The sequence below is a fragment of the Pseudophryne corroboree genome, chromosome 3 (genome assembly GCF_028390025.1).
Source record: "Pseudophryne corroboree isolate aPseCor3 chromosome 3, aPseCor3.hap2, whole genome shotgun sequence".
In the NCBI taxonomy this organism is placed as follows: Eukaryota; Metazoa; Chordata; class Amphibia; order Anura; family Myobatrachidae; genus Pseudophryne; species Pseudophryne corroboree.
Genome location: NC_086446.1, coordinates 639,409,746 through 639,427,719, shown reverse-complemented (window position 1 = coordinate 639,427,719; position 17,974 = coordinate 639,409,746).

Sequence of the window (17,974 nt, the reverse complement as noted above, 5' to 3'; positions counted from 1 at the left end):
AACCTAAGATTCACTCCCAGTAGGCGGCGGCTTAGCGTGAGCAACTCTGCTAAAATCGCCTTGCGAGCGAACAACTCGGAATGACCTCCAATGTAAGGAAACAGTAACTGTTTAAAATAAGGAAAATAAGGACCATCTGTAATTTTTTTTCATGGCATTTTAACATTTAAGCCAATATTAACCCTATTCATTGTTCAGACATTTTATATTCTTGTAACAATAACTTAACACCAGCCAAATTTGGGGGCATTCCAAGGCAAGTATCTCCATCAGAAGATGTGGTCAGAATACTGATGATGGAATCCCAACACTACTTGGTATGCCTACACCAGCACCCCGATTAGAGTCCCCAGGCCAGCACCATGATCCCGAAGTACATCCACCGGCCCAACATAGTGGTAAGCTGCTGGGTGGGCAGGGTTCAATTTAGTCTGCAGAGGAGGGGAGGGGGGTTAAGGTTAGGCTGCAGCTCTGTGTTGTTAGGTTTAGGCTTCGCGGAGGGAAGGATAGCTTTATACACCCCCAGAGAGGGTTAGAGTTAGGCTGCGAGGGGTGGGGAGTTAGGTTTAGGCACCACTGGGAAGGGTTAGGGTTAGGCTGCGGTGATGGGAGGGTTAGGTTTAGGCTGCTAAAAGGGAGGGTTAGGGGGCCAGAGGGGGAAGGTAAGAATACTTACCTTTCCCTGTCAGGATTCTGATCATTGGAATGCCACAGTCGGTATTCTGACTGCCGGCATCCCAACCGCTGGCATTTCAAGCCAACTCCTTGGTAGGAACTGTGATAGCTGGCTTACGCAACCCCATGGGTTAGGCAGATGGACGATGGTGTCGCATGTGATCCAATTCTGTAACCTAGGACACAGCATTGATCACTAATGCATGCAGGATGCGTCTACTTAATATATATCAGACGCCTGATGTTGCATTAACACACTAGTGCCTCACTGCCGCTTTCATGTAAGCAGCAGATATTGCACCTCCAAACACATCTGAATCAGGACCTCTATTCACTGCAGTAATAACCCTACTTATCCAAGCTTATTAAACCTGAAAACACCAAAGCCAAATATAGTTCTCCGGTACTCTGTTTTCATATATGTATACAGTACCAGTTTTATATATATATATATATATATATATATATATATATATACATATATATTTATTATTTGTCTGGAGTTAAACTCACACATTGGTTGATCAATACTTATATGCATTGCTACATGTCACAGGTCGCTATTGATATACAAATATAAGTTTGATCGCACTAGATATTTGACAGTTTGGGCTATATTTATGAATCAGTGAAAAGCATAGGAGAGAAGAGGGGAGTTTTAGAAGTAGAGATAGTATGTCCTAATAAAAGGTGTATTGTGAGTGAGTGACTAAAGCTAGTGAGACTAACTTGTAGAAGGAGTGAGTTCCACAGGAAGGGGGCTGATTGGGAGAAGTCTTGGAGATGTATTTTGTACTTTGCTTCCACTTGGTCTTTTAGTTGCATCCAGACTGAGCATACTTACCGTATTGAAGTTTAAAATGATTTCTTACTTGTTGCTGGCTTCTTTCTTCTTAGAAAATGACTCCTTTATAAATTATTATAGGTCAATATCTTAGAGCTGTCGTTTGGTACTTTTTTTTATTCATATACATTAATCATTCTTATTGTCATATTACCTCCAAAGTACATATGACATGCTCTTCATGAAGAATGTTAAACATACAAAATGTAATGTATTATATAGGACATATATCTTATATATATCTTATAGCATTCATTATAAAGATACTATAATTGGGTCTTTTTTAATCATTGAAAAAGACCCAGTTAGGGTTGAAACGCGTTGTTGGGACTTCTGGCAGTTACCTGAGGACCTACAGTACTACAGTTATGGAAGGACCTCTAAAATGACAACACCCTATGAGATCCCATACATCTGGACTGAATCATTGAGCACTTCCCTCCTCAAGAGGGCAGCACATCTGCTTGTTTTACTTGTTTGTTTTTTTAATAAAAGTTTTTTTTACTGTTTCACTTTGGATCTCTCAATAACTACTGTATTGAACCCCTTGTGATCCAATTCTTCAACCTGTGATCCAATTCTGCAACCTAGGAATGTCTGAGTGTCTTAAAACTATTAAGATGTGTTCCTGGTTTAGGACACAGTTTGCCTGTGACCACACAGTAGATGCATTGCGACTGCACAGGCTCAAACATTGCGGCCACAATGTGATTGACAGCGGCTGGCATTCACAGGCCAGCGATGCATTGTTGGGAGGTGGTGGGCTGAACAGGGCATGTCAGGAGCATTTTTGGGGCAGCTGCATGACATCACATGCAGCTGCTCTGATTAAAAAAAGATGATGAACCACCTGACAGCACAGCCAGGATGCACTACCATGGGTCATCCTTAGTTTAATGTACATTGCAGGCGCATTGTAAGGTGGCGCCACACATGCTGGGCAGCCTTGCCCTATGTTGGGCAGCCCACAGCATGTGGGGGGATGGACATAGATCTTGCTGCATATGCAGCTATCTGCTTCTATCTCTGAATTAGGTCCTTTATCTCATTAAAGATACCATGTGATATACACTATTATCAGCAGGAATCTGTGAGCGATATATCTGTAGTGGAATTGCAATACGTATGCATACGTATCCACTGCTGGCCCAATTACAATGAATGCATAGCGGGAGCATTAGTACACACCAGTGACGTGCGGTGGGGTGAGGCAGAGCCTTTTCTGTCATACTTACGTTTGTGCTAGAGTTTTAACTGTGTAAAATATATGATAAATACAAAGAATATGTTTGAAATATCTCCTTTGCATTATTCTAATAATTTTTATAGCCATAACTCTGGAGTAAAAAGTCTATGGCAGGTGAGGCAGTGCCTCACCTACCTATCTTTTACACTCATCTCTGATCAAAACTCATCAAATTTCCAGAAGTTTATACTGCTGCACCTGTGTATAATGCCCAGAAGTACGCTTTGACTCATATATTGTGTCTAAATCTGGCTCAGGGGCCAGCTAGTGCCTCCTGAGCCATTTAGCTCACCGCACGTCCCTGGTACACACATGACCCGCTATGCTACAACGTGTGTGATGCAATGCACACAATATAAATGGACACATCTGTGTGCATTGCATCACACACCAGTGTAAAGCTATGAGTTGAATGTGGGGGATGGGATGTGGGGGATGGGGGGGGGGCGTAACCCCAATAACTTTTTCACTATTTCACCTAGGTGGAGATTCTAAAGAATACACTTTAAAGAAAGAGACTTAATATTATGTTATGTAACAGGATTACACGAAGGTTGTGTATTTTTTTCTCTCTCTTTAATGTTATATTTGAATTCTTCATAGAAGGAGAAACATTCCACTAACAGGGGAGTATGATTTACTATTTATTATTTAAAGTCAATATACTGTACCTGTCACTTCTTAAATCTAATACTATTTACTAAAGATTTCCTTTACATGTAAAGCACTTTTAAAAGGTATTATTAATGAAGATTCAGTAGGCTTTTAATGCAAAATTTATGTTATTTGCAGCAGAATCTTATGCACACACTGTATCCACTTAGCTCCACATACAGTAAGTCATAATGGTGCACTTTGTATATTCTCCCTGTGCTTGCGTAGGTTTGCTCTGGGTACTCCGCTTTCCTCCCACAATCCAAAAAACATACTGGTAGGTTAATTGGCTCCCCCCAAAAATATAAAAAATAACTTTAGTGTAGGTATATACATGTGTTTAGGGTAGACTACATGGTCCAAGTTTTTCTTGTCTGCAGACAAAATTCTATAATTCTGTGACCTTGGATCGGTTTTAATTTTCAATTGTTCTTTTATCTGAGTGTCATGCAGGAGAAGCAATCGAAATTCATAGAAAAATATGGAATGTCTGTCAGGAGCTTGTACTGTATAATAGCCCCAGAAGTGCATGATGATTAGTGAGACCTGGAAATGTATTGTAGAGGTAATTATGTCTCATCATAAAATCAATTGCTCCACATCTCTAATCAGTTCACAGAGAACCATGAATAGTTTTAAAATACATTGTTGTGTAATTCGCAGCAGATGAATAGACATTGGCCTGTTAATATGACTGTAGTTAATACACAATATATACAGTATTAGACACTTTTCGATTACAGTCTGGTGTTGATGGTGGGGGAATGGTTTCTTGGCATACATTATGCCTGTTACTGTCATGCTGATACATCAAACATGTGTAGGTCCTATGATAGACAGATAGATAGATAGATAGATAGATAGATAGATAGATGACACTGTACTTTCCACAATTATTATGGTTTGACAACTAGGGTTACATACAGTATTCATGCTTCCTAACCACTTGTAATAGTTCTCTACCTGCTTCAGTGCTTAGCAGGTCAGACTAGAAAAAGGCTCTGGTCTTCACAATAGCTTCCATGTGTGCTAACTTTTGTTGGTAGGAACTCTGTAAATGTAATAAACAATTGAATAGAAGTAGAAGGCACCTAAATCAAGGTGATTACATCAGTCAGAGAGCCACCCTGTCTGGTCAGCTCACTTTTGGACAATAGAGAGTAAACAAACATGGGCAATGGTACCTCATATGACTCACCCTCTGAGGGTCAACTGTGGTGTATGAAAACAGTAGGAAACTAGGTCTAACACAAATACATTATCTAAAGGGTAACAGACAACATTACACAATTGCATATATTAACAATATTTAGGTTGATTTAAACACAGTATTGAGTGAGGAGCAATGGACATGTTATGGAGAATGTACAAACAGACGAATTGGATGTATATGGAAATGGGTATAAAAAGTACATATTTGACATGAGAAATGAGGCATACAGTAGCTATATTAATTGTCACAGACCTCATTTTCTCACACTACTGATGAGATCTTTAGTTTTACAGCCAATCAAATAGAGGAAATATTATTTAAAGAGAGTAACTATACCAGATCCAGTTTATGATCTTGAGGACATTCATCACCAGTTATTTAAACTCAAGCGACGAGAAATAGATTACTTGATGCATGGATCTTCCCTATCTGACTACTTTCGGGAACGCAAAATACCTCAAGGTTTTAGGGTAAACAATGTGCCCACCATTCGGAGACAAAATCCGGACTTTGTCCGAAAATGGATTGTGATACTTAATAAATGTGCACTAGACCTCATGGTTTTAGTTATAGAGGAGGCGGGAAGACAGTTGCAGATCACACGTACTAAGATACAGCAATTTGAAAGTGTACATCAGAGTATACTTGACGATGAGGCCAATGCGAGCTGGCTAAATAAATTACAATAACAGTGCGACCAGTATAAAAAGAATTTGATAAAATTTAAGAAGAATAAGAATTATACCGTTGATTCAGACTACGAGGAAAATAGTGTTTACAGATGGCTTGCAGGTGGAGGATCTGGAACTCGTAATAGTGCCTTAGAAAGACGTTGAAGACTGTGGCAGCAGTGACGCCTACAAAATCATAATCACCCGATGGTGTCTCAAAGCAATAGTGACAGTGAATTTGCAGTGTCAACTGATGATGCTTCAACATCTGCGAGTGTCCCTTTAGGGAGGGGACCTGCTACCCATGGTGGTGGAGGAAGACCACCTGCAGGGACAGGCAAAACCAAAGAGGCACGAGAAATCAGGAGAAATCCCCCTCGCAAAAAAACAGCCTAATTTTCAACTTGTCTAAAAGAGTGCTTACAGCGACGGAAATACAGGTGCTACAGAAAGGTCTTTTATTTGTACCAACGAATATTCATGATGAGTTCAAATGGAAAATGGATCATCATAAATTTTCACGAAACCTTCGGTTGAAGGAATATTTTCAGCACCAGCCCATTGTTGCAGAATCTTCAGTGCTGGACACCTTTCTTAATGGCAAATCATGATCTAAGATTGATCCAGTATCTGTCAATCCATCTCTCAAAACGTTTAATCGTTTGTTGAATGAATCTGTCACCAAATTCACTCTGGCACCTGGAAAAATTCATAAGAATCTATCTAGAGAGGAGGCGGCTGCTTTGAAAAATGTAGGCATATATGAGGACATTATCAGGCCCGCCAATAAGGGCGGGGCCATAGTGGTACAGGATATCAAAGAGCACCGCATGAAAATTGGACATCAACTAGCGGAGGAGGGAGTATATGTTCAGTTGTCAGGAAATCCAACTATTAAATATCAGAATGAGTTGCGGGAAATTTTAACCACAGCTGTCCATCAAAATCAGATCACTGCTAAAATCTGTAAGGCTCTAGAAGTTGAGCATCCTAAAGTTCCGGCACTATATACTTTGCCCAAACTCCATAAGAACAGTATGACCCCACTGGGTCGCCCTATTATATTGGCTCGTGGATCCTTGTAGCATCCAATGGCCCAGCTCCTAGACCATCTTCTCCAGCCTCTGTTGTTAAAAAAGGATGCTTTCTTGAAAGACACCACGGAATTCTTGAAGCTGTTAAACAAAATTCCTGAATTACCTAAAGGCACATTAATGTGCTGTCTGGATTTATGTAGTTTATATACATTGATCCCTCATGTGGGGGGACTGGCATCAATGAGAACTTCTTATCATAATTCCTGGACCTTGTGTTGTTTAACCATGACCTGTTTTTAAAGTTGCTAGAATTGACCTGCTACAGGAATTGCTTCCTATATGATGGCCATTCTTACCTTCAACAACGGGGGTGTGCAATGGGGTCACCTGTGGCCCCATCATACGCCAAGGTTTATATGTTCGAACAAGAAGAGTTGTTGTTTTTGAATCATCCAGAGGTATCTAGGTATATTAAATTATGTGCCAGATACATTGATGATATTTTTATGCTCTGGACAGGGAGCATAGAGATGTTTAAGTCATTAATGGAAGAAGTTAATGGGGGAAATTCTGTTATTAAATTTACTTATGTCTGCAGTGAGGTACAGGTGCATTTCATTGATGTACAGGTGACCATTCATAATGGCATTATTGAAACAGAGGTGTACAATAAAGATGTGGACAGGAATACTTTCCTGTTAGCATCAACTCATCATTCATCACCATTGAAACAGGGGTTGCCTCTATCTCAAATGATGAGGGTGGCTAGAATAATGAGTGACCCATTAAAAGCCATTGTAACCATAGATGGACCTATAGCAAAATTTACAGCTAGAGGATATGATCCAAAGAAGCTATTAGACAATAAGGCGCGAGTGCTAAAAATGTTGCAATCTCAGTTATTGCAGCCTCGCAAGAGAATGCCTGAAACAGTTTAGCCATGGGCAAGTAGTTTTACTATAAATAGCCCAGTTATTAAACACGCGACTAAGGCATTATGGCCAATTGTGGCTTCAGATCATGATTTGTCATCTCTCAAGGATGTGCACCCGATTGCAGCCTTAAAACGAGGATGTAACTTAAAGGATAGATTCATGGTAACTGACATTACAGGTAGAGGCATCCCTCGGATGCCTAATGTATATTAAACCACCAGGTTGTTACAGCTGTTATAATTGTACTACTTGTAAGTTTATGGTAACCTGTAAAACCTTTCAGCATCCTCATTGTCAAAAAATGTATGATATTCGGCATGTACTCACGTGCACCTCATCCTTTGTGGTGTACGTGATTACATGTCCGTGCGGCCTAAACTACATTGGCCAGACCTCTCGGAAATTTCGGGAGAGAATGGCCTTTCATAGGTTGGCAATCCAGTTGTCAACTGAGGATAGGTCCAGTGATCAACTTGTGGCCCGCCACTTTAGAATTGTGGCCCATACTTTGATGGATTTAAAATATTTTATGATTGATCATGTACCTGACTTCCCTCGTGGTAGAGATAAAGTGAAGTCCTTGTTGCTGATAGAATCTAGATGGATATACCATCTTAATACTATTACTCCCAAAGGGTTAAATTATAAAATCAGTTGGAATAGTCTCATGTAGTATTATATAGGTACTTGGTGTATACCAATAGGAGATATTTATTAATCTCCTGATAGTCCTTGTGTAATATATAAGGAGGGATAGGACTGGTAGTGGTCTGTAATAAGGGGACTGTAGATGGTAGTTTTTAGTTTGTGGTCAAGATGAGCACTGTAGGAAGTATATAAAGGGAAAATAATAGGCAGCCTTATGTTTATGAAGGAATGCCGTGGTTTTAAGATGTCTTTTTGTGTAATTATACATGTGCATGTAGTTATTTATAATTGTGTTTTTCTTCCCCTAGCCCCGTCCGCTTGCAGCACCATTGGGAGATATGTGAGTTGGTTTTCCCTGACTGGAACGCAAGCTGGAGGTTGCTTAGTAACATCTGCCTGCGCTTACTCAGAAGTGAGGTACCTGTGGACATCCAGCAGTTGTGGCAGTGGATGATGGAGGTGGCGGGAAGACTTCCCTGGTTTCAGTTACTTAATGTCACTTATATGTATTGTCTTTTATACTGCTGGTGTGTCCTGGGGCAGAGGCGTAAGCCTCGAAACATGTCGATACAAACACCGCTATTAAACACGTTTTGAGAGGAGTCCCTGTGAGTGCCGTGCCATTTTGGAGAAATTATATATATATATATATATATATATATATAAAAAAGAACAAACAAATGTCCGGCACTCATGCTTATAAGATGTATACTGGTCTGGTGCACTACCTCTCCATTGAGCATGTAGACAAACGATACAGGTTGCACTCAGAATGAAATAACAGACGACATCCAAACTGGTTCGAGTCGACGTTTCGGGGACTGCTCCCCTTTATCAAGACACAACCAGTACCAATGAAACCAACATGTATAAATACAAAATAGTAACTCACCAAACACCAATCATGCCATTGCCCGCGCCCCCCCGACGCCCGGTAATGACATCACCCACACGATCCCGTGTGAGGAATCACCGTCAGCTTTGTGCATGGTCCTGCGGTGCAGTGTACACCGGGTGCCTAGCAACGATTCCAAGGAGGCCTAGCTGACGCTCACTTCCGGCATCATGATGTCAGACGCTCCGTAGCCGAGGGCGGGGAGAGGCCCCGGATCACCCACTAAAATAGGTTGCTAGGCAACCGCACAACACCGAGCAAATGGCGTGATCTAGTGTTGACACAAGTGAAAAAACAAAACATAAACACAATACGAGTGATAAACTGAGAACATGGATATGTCTGTGAACCTAAGTCCACATACTAAGAATATAAGACATCCGTAACACAAAGCTCCAAGCCCGTCCCATTCTATAATTGCATATAGACATAAACACTAGTGAATCAGGCTAGCAATGTCTAGATATTTAAATTAGTCGGTAAGAAAACGACAATATCCTGACTTAAGCACATAGTACATGCATTACCCAGGCCAGATCGAAAAATATGCTCAATCCGACCAAGTAGTGCAGATAATAGTAATGTAACAATACCAAAATAAACTGCATGATAATTTAAACCAGATCAGAGAGTGAAAATTTATAAAAAGCAGTTGAAACTTAAGGCTTCATTCAATCCATATAGTTGAACTGTTTGAAGTTTGTGGATCCACCATGCCTCTTTCTGGAGGAGAGTCCTTCCTCTGTCACCTCCCCTCCGATTAGGTGGAACATGGTCAATCATACGGTAACGTATGGTGGCCAATGAATGACCAAAATTTTTAAAGTCTCTGGCTACTGGTAAATCGCTCCCCTTATCTTCTAAGGCTGTACGAATACTTGATCTATGCAAAGCAATACGTTCCTTAAACTGTCGTATACTCTTGCCTACGTATAACTGGCCGCAAGGACATTTAATATAATATACAAGAAACTTGCTGGTGCATGTCAATGCATGCCTAATTTTGAAGGACTTTCCAGATCTGGGATGTTGGAATTCATCTCCTATCTCCAGGCAACTACAGGTGGTGCACCCTGTGCACCTGTAGTTGCCGGGTTTCCGTGTAAGGAAATGGGCTAGTCTATCTGGGCCCATCTCTGAAATGTCATTATGGACTACAATGTCCTTGATGTTCCAGCCCCTCCTGTATGAGGCCATCAACGAACTGTCCTTCAATACTCGCAAGTCTTTGTCCCTGGTGATAACCGGCCAGATGTTTTTAGCCTTGGTAACAAGATGTTTACTTGCCGTAGTGAAATCCTGCGTCCAAATCATCCTATCTTTGATAGATTTATCTCCCTTCTTCGTTAATGCTGTCTGTCGTGGAGTAGACAGTGCTTTTGATCTAGCTTTCTGTAAAGATTCCGCTGAATATCCACGTGCTTCAAATTTCAGAGACATGTTCTGGATCTGTAGTTTGGCATCCACTTCATTGTTGCAAATCCGTATAATTCTGAGGAACTGCGAGTATGGTAGACTCCACTTTAGTGATTCAGGAAGATGGCTATTCGCTCTTAGAACCGTGTTCCGATCAGTCGGTTTGTAGTAGATGCTAGTATTGATATTGTGAGCCATGTCCAGGGAGATGGACATGGCTCACAATATCTGTACCCTTGTAACAATAACATCATACAATATAATACAATATTGCCTAGTACATAGCCAAATACAGATCAACAATCAGTGTAGTCCATGGGTAAGACTAACGCTAGGGAAGTAGCTGCGTGTCTTTTACCACTGTGTGACACAACGCGCCGGCTGTGTTGTCACATTTCCTCCCTCTACTTCTAAGCCCGGTGTCCTGGGTGGCTAAAGCTTGCTGATAGTAATGGTATTCTCCTGTACCCTGGGTATTGGTAGCAAGGGATCTCCTGGGCTTGCTCGGTGCTGGGTCTGGTTCCTGCTGACGGGACAGGCCATCTACGTTCCCATGATCTCTACCCTTTTTGTGAGAGATAGAGAAATTGTATAGTTGTAGGGCTAAGCTCCATCTCAGCAGTCGTCCATTGTCTCCGGCAGTGCGCTGTAACCAACTAAGGGGACTGTGGTCTGTTACCACTGACTCGCACCCGTACACATATGCCTGCAATTTCTTGAGTTCCCAGACTATGGCCAGGCACTCCTTTTCAATAGTGGCATAGGCTATCTCACGGTCCATAAGTTTTCGGGAGAGAAAGGCAACTGGGTGTTCACAACCATCCTCCCCTACTTGGCTCAACACAGCTCCTATTCCACAACCCGAGGCATCTGTTTGCACAATGAACCGCCAGCGGGAGTCGGGGGCTGCTAACACTGGGGATTGGGACAAAATGTCCTTCAGCTGTGAAAAAGCCTGCTCACACTCTGGGCTACAGTCAATTTGTCGGGTGTACTTTTTTGTCGTTAGGTCAGTCAGGGGTTTGGCAATGGTGCTGTACTGGGGCACAAATTTACGGTAGTACCCTGCTGTTCCAAGGAAGGCACGTACCTGTTTTTGGTTAGTGGGCCGAGGCCATATCAGGATGGCCTCAATTTTCGCTGGCTCTGGACGAATATGGCCTCCACCAACCCTATGCCCAAGGTGCAACACCTCTGCCATCCCCATCTGACATTTGTCAGGTCTGATTGTTAACCCTGCCTTGCTGATCCGTGCCAACACCTGGGCCACATGCTGCAGATGCTCCTCCCATGTCTGACTAAAAATGGCTATGTCATCAAGGTATGCCTGGGTAAAGTACTGACACCCTGTCAGTAGGTGATCTATGGTACGCTGAAAGGTGGCTGGGGCATTCTTCATCCCAAAGGGCATGGCAGTAAATTCAAAGAGCCCAAATGGGGTGCTGAATGCATACCTCTCCTGTGTCTCCCTGGTAAGGGGTATCTGCCAGTATCCTTTGCTAAGATCCAGAGTGGATACATAGCATGCCATTCCCAACCTGTCTAACAGCTCATCTACCCGGGGCATGGGGTATGCGTCTGTCACTGTCACCTCGTTCAGCCTCCTATAGTCCACGCGGAAGCGGGTACTGCCATCTTTCTTGGGCACTAGGACTACGCTGGCGGCCCAGGGACTATGGGACGGTACAATGACACCAAGCGCCAGCATTTCATCGACCTCCCTTTTGATCATATCAATCACCCTGGGGTTCACCCGATAAGTGGGTTGCCTAGTGGGCTGAGCCTCTCCGGTGTTGACATGATGGGCCACTACATGAGTGCGCCCTGGCCTGCTTGTGAATTGTGGCCTCTCTACCTCCAATACCTCCCTCATCTGTAGGGCCTGGGTTTCGGTTAACTGCGAGCCTATGGGCACCACCTCCACTACTAGTTCCCTCTTGGTGGCTGCTAGAATGTCAGGGATGGGGTCAGTCTCTGGGTCATCCATAGGTGGGCAGCAGATTGCCACCACTCCTATCTCCCTGGTGACATATTTCTTTAACCTATTTATGTGGTAGGTACTCACCAGCTTCCCAGTTTGGTTTAGGGCAATAATGTAATCTACCCGGCCCTGCCGATCCACTACAGTATAAGGCCCTGCCCAGGTCGCCTGTAACTTATGCTTTCGGGCAGGTACTAGCACCATCACTTTCTGTCCAATCTCTAGTTCCCTGTCCTGCACTCGTTGATTATAGTACCGGCACTGTCTTTCCTGCATGCCCAGGGTGTGGTCATGCGCAAGCTGCATCAGCCTGTGCAGTTTCTCCTTAATTTGGACTACATATTCCAAGATGGGAACCTCAGGTTCCTGAAATGACCCTTCCCAGCTTTCCCTGACTAGGTCAAGTGGTCCCCTTACCCTTCGGGCATATAGTAACTCGAAAGGAGAAAATCCGGTTGAATCCTGCGGCACTTCGCGGTACGCGAATAATTGCTGTTGCAGGGACTTCTCCCAGTCTCCCCCCTCCGATTCAGCAAATGCCGGCAGCAACTGCTTTAGGGTCGAATTGAATCTCTCACAGAGACCATTAGTCTGGGGGTGATAAGGGGTGGTGCGTAAGGGATGGACCCCAAAGTTGTCCTAAACTGTCTGCAGCAATTCCCCTTGAAATTGCGTACTCTGATCAGTAACTACTTCTTGGGGAAATCCTACATGACTTAAAATATCCATAAGAGCCTGGGCGATATGTTCAGCATCTATGGATGCCAGTGCCACTGCCTCAGGGTATCTAGTCGCGTAATCAACTACAGTCAGTATGTATCTCTTTCCTGTTCGGCTCGGTTTCTTAAAAGGCCCCACAATGTCCATGGCCACTCTCTTAAATGGCTCACTTATGACAGGCATGGGTTGTAGGGGAACACGGCGTGGGGGTCCCCCGAGGCGTTGGCAGACCTCACATGACTCTCTATACTGTTTTACCTCCTGGTTAACCGCAGACCAGAAGAAATGTCGCAGCAGCCGTGCACGGGTTTTCCGAACCCCTAAGTGACCTGCTAAGGGAATGTCATGGGCAAGGGCCAGCAACCGGGCACGGTACTGCTGTGGAACAATCAACTGTTTTCTTAGGACCCCGGGCTCTAATGGGTCTGCTTTTGCTGGCACCCGGTACAGTCTCCCCTCCTCCCACGTAATGCGATCCTCCTGAGGCCCCCAATCTGTTCGTCCCGCTGCCCTGTGGAGGCTAGCTAGAGAGGGGTCAGTCCGTTGGGCTTCCCTAAAGGCTACCCTATCTACTTCCCCCAGATTCTCATCACAGTCAGGCAAGTCTGGTACAGGGTTACTCACCGCCAACGGTTCAGTGTTTGTGGCTGTCAATTCCACCGAGACTCCTGGTGCTGGCATGAGAGGGTCCTCATGCACTGTCTCCAATGCCTGTGCTTGGCATCGGGTGATAGCTCCCACAAAGTAACTAGCCAATCCAGCACCCAGATCATTGCCCAGAATGACGTGAGTGGGTAATCCATCCAAAAGTCCCACATTTACCTCTCCAGAGTCCAGGCCCCAGTCCAGGTGTATCCTTGCCATAGGTATTACAGTGATCTGCCCTCCTGCCATGGACATTTTAACTTTCCTTTTCTTCAGTATTTGGCAGAGGGGAATTAATTCTGGCCGGATAAGGGTGATAGAAGCTCCAGAGTCTCTCAACCCTTGCAGCTCCTTCCCATTAACTTTTACAGGTTGTAGGTGGGTCTTCATATTATCCGGGGTGGATTTCCCAATAGCTGCTACCACCTCTACTTGGTATGCTACTTCCTCCGCCTCTGGTGCATCAGGAAAGTAGTCCGCCTTCCCCATTCCAAATGATTCGTGGCACACAGCCACCCGTGACATGGCAGATTGGGCACCTGGGAATGGCCGTCTTACCCGTGTACAGTCCCGAAGTAAATGCCCCACCTGGTCACAGTTGTAGCAGCGTCGGCTTGCAGGTGACGCTGGTCCCCGAGACCTTGAATTTCTGGCTAGGGAAGCTGGGGTATGTATTGGGGCCGGCCGGTGGGGGAGCAATGGTAGATCACAATCCTGCTGGGTCCGTCGGAGGGTTGTCCTCTCCTCTGTGTTGGCACCTCTCCACCGAGGCCTGTTAGCTGTGAACTCATCTGCTAGGTGTGCTGCTTTTTCCGGAGTGGTAGGGTTCCGGTCTGCCACCCACTCCCTGATCTCTGGAGGCATCTTGTTTAGCAACTGCTCCAAAAAAAAAAGCATTTTTAATGTCTGCTACAGTTAGGGCCTTCTTCACAGCCAGCCACTTATCACAGTTCCTCCGCAGCAAGTTATTGAACTCTATAAATTAGGCATCTTCTTTCCGTGCCATAGACCGGAACTTTATGCGATACGATTCAGCGGTCACCGCATATCTGGCAAGGAGCACACTCCGTACCTCCTCATATACCAGGATCTGCTCTGGGCTCAGGGCATGGCATGCCTCCAGTGCCCATCCTCTCAGACTGGGTACCAAATATCGAGGCCACTCTGCTGCCTCAATTCCATGCATTATCATAACAGATTCAAACCTCTGCAAATGAGTATCAATATCCGAACTGACCTCATCAAAAGGTGGGACCTCATTATACCTCAGCCGGGATGTCTGCCTTACCGCTACTGCCGGGGCGGTTATACCGGTCTGCGCCCCCAATGCGGTTCCCAGTACTGATGCTCCTTGTCCTAGTGCTGCCAGCAACTCCCGCAACTGATCTGTACTTCCAACGACCAGTGCAGAGCTCGTTGTAGCAGTTCCAGTGGTTCCTTGACCCTCGGCCTGCTCTGGGATGCAGTCCTCATCATCCTCCTGCCCAGGGTGTTCTTGGTCCCATTCAGCTAGCTTTGCCATTAAGACTGCTCTGGTGTCCGATGCATTAAACTCAATCTGTCTTGTTCGACAGAGGTCCTGTAGTTGATCCTTCTTGCTGTATCGGTAGCATAGCGGGGCAGAATCCATTGCCTGCTGTGGTTTATTCCTTTCTGCTGGTGTTTTGAGTGATCCCAATGCTGCCGCCAAATGTGAGGATACTGGGTTCCAAATCACTCAGTCATGGTGGTAGATGAAAAACCAACAGTGGTTTATTGAACAGAATGGGTTATAAACAGCTCAGCACACTTCTGTGATCCAATTCTACACGACAATTCCCTCCTGGAACTCCTGACAGAACATTACTTCTTAGCCAGTCTCCTGCCACTCTCTGACCTTCTCTGTCAGATCTCTCTCACCTCCCCTGTTTGCTATTATCAAAACCTTTGTTTTTCCTACCATAAGGCAACACCCCCAGAACAGTTTTAGAGCAAACCTACTTTCACATGCCCAGGCATGTTCCCTAGGCCACAATAGATGTTAACTAAATTAACCTTACTTAATCTGATTGTGTGGCCTGGAATCCATTGTGTGGGGAAGAATGAGGGGGTTGTATTGCCTGACATCTGAGACTGGATGTATCTACCCAACATCAAACACACAGGTTATCTGAGCAGTCACATGGGGGAACATTATTTTACAAACTATAACACAATAACCAATACATTCATATATATAGATCAAAAACATAACTGTACCCTTGTAACAATAACATCATACAATATAATACAATATTGCCTAGTACATAGCCAAATACAGATCAACAATCAGTGTAGTCCATGGGTAAGACCAGGGCTAGGGAAGTAGCTGCGTGTCTTTTACCACTGTGTGACACAACGCGCCGGCTGTGTTGTCACAGTAATATATATATATATATATATATATATATATATATATTTATTTATTTGTATTATGATTTTCATTTTAGACCTTAGCACCCCCCTCCCTGTTTTAAGTACCGCAGGCCCCCCAAAGCCTTAATCCAGCTCTGGTGTAGCGATAGTGGGTGCAAGGAGTGCAATTGATATGGGACCCGTTGGCTTAGGGGGCCCATCTCTGGGGCCTAAGTCAACTGCACCCAGGTAATAAGGTTATCTACCAAGTTCCAGCAATGGCCGCTAAGCACTGTGTGTCATAATGTGAATCAACATACTATGTGTTATGATTACTGGCAGCCATAGCATATGGTATATTCTTAACTGGGGGCACTACAATGTCACACAATATGAACTGGGGACACTGTGTGGTATAATGTGAACTATGGCACTACTATGGGGCATAACATTAACTAGGGTAACAATATAGTTCATAAAATGACAACTGCTGTGGATTGAGCTATTTCTTCAGAAGGGAAAAGGGGACCATTCAAAATGTTGCTATGGGTCCCACAAAGTTCTGACTACACCCCTGATTATGTCTAAACATGCAACAGATCAAAACTAATTGTCCTTGGAAAATCTTTGATACTAATCTAACTGATGAAACATGGAAGCAATTTGAGACACATAGTGCAATAAAAAAACCTGCTGCATCTGTAATAGCCACATAAAGATGTAGCAACACTCATCCTGACTACATATAGGCACCACGTGCACCCCCGGCATGGCTAGTTACGACAATAGTGCATGCGCACGCGGTCAGCGAAGGAGCCGCATACGTGCCTACATGTAGCGACAGTGAGCATAGATACATCTGTAAATAGTGATCACCAGCGCTAAGTTGGATAAATGTATATACTCCAATTAAAACAAATCAGGACGGTAGGTTATGTTGAAAAAAATATATATAATAAATTTAATAAGAATAATATCTTAAAATCAGATGATAATAATGGGCATAACATTTTCTGTAGTGAACTGCAGAGCATAAATATTTTAACATATTATAGGGGGGCTAAATTTAGAACACAAAACAGATCTGGAGGTGCCCATACACTACTGCGATTTTGCCTGATTTCATCCGATTCTGATATTTCGGGCCAATAAATCAGATAAAAATGGGCAAATCTCATGTGCTTTACTTTCAATCCGATCTGATGCGCGTTCTCATGAGCATCGGATCAGAGCCCCTAGATCAGAAAAACTGCACAATATCCTGCAGGCATGGCTGGGATCGCATATGATACATCGTATGCAAAAGGACAGCATACAATGTATCTTATGCGATCCTGCCATCCAGGAAACTGTCAGGAGGTTCACGGGAAATCTTATGCAACTTCTGCATCAGAGAAGTCGCATAAGTGTATGTGCACCCTAATGGTTAAGGTCAGTGAAATAAAAAAATATTAAAAGGGTCTATCGGCGCCTGTGCAAACAGATGAGTTAATATATCTGATGGTTAGCAGCCACCTGGTGAAGAGGTACCCAGCCTCTTCTACTGACAAACCAAGAAGAAAGAAATAAACAAATTTAATAAACATATAACACTACATAGACATAAATTAAAACATACTGGACACATTAAAAATAAATCATATTCAGCCTGAAACGCCTAGTATTGTGTTGGCGTCGCTGATATATTCACTATATATATAAGAAGGCCTCTGGAGTGAATAAAAATTTCAATGACTGGGCATAATTACCGATATAACATACACCAAACGGAGACTCTCTGTATAGTTCAGTCAGTGTGAACGCTTAAATCCATTTGTAAGTGATAAAAAATTTTAAGCAAGTCAAATTGTCACAGTTCCACAGACCGGAGCCACACTCCGCTGCTTATATCAGTGGGAATCTTACCCACTGGTGAAAGGCACTGTAAGAGCCACTGACCAGCGGATGGTGAGTGCGATCTCACTACTTAGTGCTACAAGTAGCTGCTGGATCCATTCCCCAGGTCAGCCAGATGGGTGAAT